We start from the raw sequence: 4,733 nt of genomic DNA, 5'->3' as shown, positions 1-4,733 counted from the left end.
AGGACTTTTAAAGCTTGAGGTAAATTTGTTGTTCTTAAGTTCATAATATTTTAGTTCAAAATTAAGAAAAAAAAATGTACATTTGCCTTTTTAAATAGAATGATGTACAACACATAAGGAAAAAGAAATTTAAATATTATTTTAAATAAAGGAATATTAAAAACATTTTACAAAAGAATGTTAGGAAATTGTTCCTTTTTTACTTAAAATAAGTAAAAAGAATTGGCTAAAATTGCCTAAATTATTATTATTATACAGGATTTATAGAACATCACTTTTTACAAAGATAGAACATTTTTCGCATTATGAAAGTGTTTTTTCCATAATTAATATATAACTATATGCTCTGGAAATGTACATTTGGTATATATTTTATTCCAATAAACATGTATTTTCTGATTTTTAAAAAAAACCTAATAGTTTTCAGTTGGTTGTATACTTTCAGTTTAGAGCTTATACAGGGCTTTCTTTTCTGGTTACCAGCGTCAGAAAAGAGAAGCATGGAAGTGAAGAAGGGTAAATCTATTATACGCTGCTGGGGATGGGGACAGTTATGTGATCCTTTTAGTCTACCAAACCTGGGCACAGGAAAGGGTCACTCTAAGCACTGGCTGATAATCAATGCATGTATATGAAAAATAAATTTTAAAGCACAATTGACTGTAAATATTTAAACCCTAGTGCAATTTGCTGTTGGATTGTTACCATTTGTTTAATTTATATAGCAACAGTTCATGAAGAGCAATGAAAAAAGTCACATCATTCCATGACCCAGGAACATTTATAGTATAATTGCCATGCTCCTACAGACAAATGATGGCCATACATGTATCAAGTTTGCATCATTTTCTTTATTTTTGTCTGATCATTATTATTGATCAACTTTCTGAAGTGAGCGCAAGTGGCAACTACGTCTACATCGATCTAATCACTTTAAATATCAAAAGTGACTTGACAGCACATTCATGCCGCGAGTATTCCCTTCTACCACTTCCCAAAGATGTTCTATCTGGTAACTGGCCTCAGCAGAAATCAAGAGTAATCAGACCAGGTTACATTTTTCCAATTTTGGTGTGCCTTTGCCCACTGCATCCTCAGCTTTCCGTTCTTGGCTGACATGAGTGGAACCCAATGTGGTCTTCTGTCCACTTGAAGGCCGGGCTTGTGTATTCTGAGACTCTTTTCTGCGCACTACGGTTGGAAAGAGCAGTTATCTGAGTTACTATAGATTTTCTATCCAACCGTTCTGGCAATTCTCTTTGATCAACAAGGAGTTTCCATTTGAAGAACTTTTATTTGGTTCATGCACCATTCTGAGAGACCGTTATGTGTATTTCAGAAGTACTCAAACCAGCCCATCTTTGTCAGTTCCTGCTCCTGACCTGTATCTCTATGATTTCATGCATTGCACTGTAGCCATATGATTATCTGATATTATGATGATGAATAAGCAGCACATCATGATAGTATGATGATGAATAAGCATAAATAAGTAGATTTGGGCAGCAAAGTGGCTAAGTGGTTTGCACTTCCGTGTCAATCTGTCACGAATTCGCATGCCCACGGTGACTAACCGCGACGTGCGTTCCGTGACCGGGGTATATGAGGAACTAAGGGAATAAGGGGGAACTTATACTGCGCATGTAAGACCAGCTGTGGTACTTTCACAGCCTGCAGTACCTTTGGCCACCGCTAGAGGGAGACTCCACTCCAATCCAGCTAGCTGACTACACACAGGCAGATACGAATATTACATACAATCTGGTGCACTCTAAGGGTTGAGGAACAGTCTAGCAATTACTACACACTTCTAGGATTCCTCCAGCTATCCTGCAAGCTTGAACCCCGGTGTTAATCACTCTTCCCACTGTCCCCACACACAATAAATGATAGCCTGCCACCACCCAACAGTTTGTCCGCAGACTGGTCTGCTGAGCCACCACACACACAGAGATCCGTCTGGCAGATCTGTTAGCTTACAATCTGCATGCAATCTGCCAACACACAGTGCAATTGCATACCGATTGGCACGTAACTTAGACCGAGTACTTAGGCACTAAAATACACCAACCTCTCCAGAGAATATGAGTCCTAGCTTAGTACACACCTCCTCCCATATCTGCCTCCAGGACTTCTCCCAAGCCTCGCTCATCCTCTGGAATTCACTACCCCAATCTGTCAGACTGTCTCCAAATGTATCCACCTTTAGGCGATCCCTGAAAACTTTCCTCTTCGGAGAAGCCTATCCTGCCTCCATCTAACAACTGCACTATGTTCTCCATTAGCTCATCCCCCACAGCTATTACCCTTTTGTATAACTTGACCCTCCCTCCTAGATTGTAAGCTCTAACGAGCAGGGCCCTCTGATTCCTCCTGTATTGAATTGTATTGTACTTGTACTGTCTGCCCTCATGTTGTAAAGAGCCGCGTAAACTGTCGGCGCTATATAAATCCTGTATAATAATAATAATCAGCACTAGGGTCATTGGTTCGAATCCCAACCATGCCATTAGGCTCCTGCTTAAATCGGCACTGGTATGTGTATGAATGTGAGTTAGGGACGTTAGATTGTAAGCTCCTTGAGGACAGGGACTTATGTGTATGTAATATATATATATATATATATATATATATATATATATATATATATGTGTGTGTGTGTGTATGTAAAGTACTGTGTAAATTGACAGCACTATATAAGTACCTATAATAAATAACATAAGTACATTCAAGTGATCCTAATAAATTGCTCAGTGAATGTAGTTTTGTATTGCTGTAGAAGCAATACCAAGCAAACACAGGGTGAACATACCTACCAGTCAGACAGCATCCTGTAGGAATCACAATCAAACCCGTCACCCCAAGCACCGTAAGGCCAGAGAGCTTCCACATATTAAAATTAGTACTTTTTAGCTGCAGGGAATTCTGTATATGTGCACTGATGCAAAATGACATATTCAGGCTTAGCAATGACAACTACAGAACAGGATGAGTCTAGAAATCATTCTAATAAGTCATCAGTAGAGAGGAATTTCCTGATTACTGAAAATGTGAAAACACACCTGTTACATTACTATATTGCTGGGTTGCCAGAATGGTAGTCCTCACCACAAGGCACCGTCATTAACTGTGGAGACAGAATGAGATGTGGAATTTGCTAGGGCTTTGTGGGATGCCATAGAGAGAATCTATTGCCAGGCTTTGTGTAAGTGAAAGTAAACCTGGCCAGTTATAGAAAATCTTTTTGCTAACTTTGTGTTTGATCACATATGTATTTTATTTTAATGTGTTATTAAAGCACTATTGTGCGCCAAAACAACACTAACAACTACACATATGGCCTAATCTTAATCTGGTCATTTAGCACAATTTTTGCAAGGGACAAAACTGAAGTTGTTTGATAGTCACAACATACATATGTGGACAGTTTCTTGTAAATCAATGGGTTGCCTTAAAGCAAGGCATAGTAAGGTATGGTAATGGAATGTGTAAGTGCGAAGGGCTCTTAAGGTTATATATTGGGTAAAGTTTTAGGGGTTCATTTCTATGGTTGAGTTAAAGTGGAACTAAACTCTGTCAGCATGAATTATTTTAACCACTATACTTCCAGCATTAGTAAATAGATAGGCATGCATATTATATTTACTTATTTTACATTTAGGTTGTTTCCTGGTTTCTGGCCTAGGCCAAAATGATGTCATACATCCCAAGAGTCTTCATGGACATTTTTTTCTTTCATCTGGAGGGGTAAGGAGGAGATTTCTCAGCTAAGCACACCCTCATGCTACATGAATCATCTGCCTGTACTCAAGACGGCCATGGAGAGAAATGCTAGGGGGCTGTTTTTCAAAATACGGTTTGATTAGATACGGTTTGGTTCTGCTTTGAGGCTAGGGTGAGTTGATTTGGTTAGATATGTATTCCAATTAAGCTTGGCAAACTGATGTTGGAAATAGGCTATACTCTAATATGTGACCTATTAGGGGTTAATATACAAAATAATAATACACTTTATTTTATATAGCTCCTTTTAAAGTTGGCTTCTCAAAGCGCTTACAAGGAAAACCTCAAGAAATACACTGGATAACACCCAGCCATCGTCAAATGACGTCCACAGGAAGGATCTCCCATCCTGGGCGGGCGTCATATGATGTCCTCGGCTTCCCGGCCATCTAAGGGGCACGCGCGCCCGCCGCATCACTCAGGAGCCACTGCGCGTGCCCGGAGGCCGCGATATGTCCGCCGGGCACCCACGATAGCCCGATAACAGAGCAGGACTGTGGATCTGCGTGTGTAAACACACAGAACCATGTCCTGTCAGGTGAGGGGAGATCGATGGTGTGTTCCCAGTACAGAGGAACACTGACCAGTCTCCTCCCCTTGTGAGTCCCCTCCCCTTACAGTTAGAATCACTCCCTAGAAAACACATTTAATCCCTTGATCGCCCCCTAGTGTTAACCCCTTCCCTGCCATATAGTGTCAAAAGTGTCCGATATGTCTGCCACAATGTCGCAGTCACAATAAAAATTGCAGCTAGCCGCCATTACTAGTAAAAAAAAAAAATAATAATAAAAATGCCATTAATCTGTCCCCTATTTTGTAGACGCTATAACTTTTGCACAAACCGATCAATATACGCTTATTGCAATTTTTTTAAATAATGCATATCGGCCTAAACTGAGGAAAAAATAGTTTTTTTGTTTATTCTTTTAAATTGGGATATTTATTATAGC

The sequence above is a fragment of the Aquarana catesbeiana genome, linkage group LG01, assembly GCF_042186555.1.
Source record: "Aquarana catesbeiana isolate 2022-GZ linkage group LG01, ASM4218655v1, whole genome shotgun sequence".
In the NCBI taxonomy this organism is placed as follows: domain Eukaryota; kingdom Metazoa; phylum Chordata; class Amphibia; order Anura; family Ranidae; genus Aquarana; species Aquarana catesbeiana.
This window is presented reverse-complemented; position numbering follows the sequence as displayed.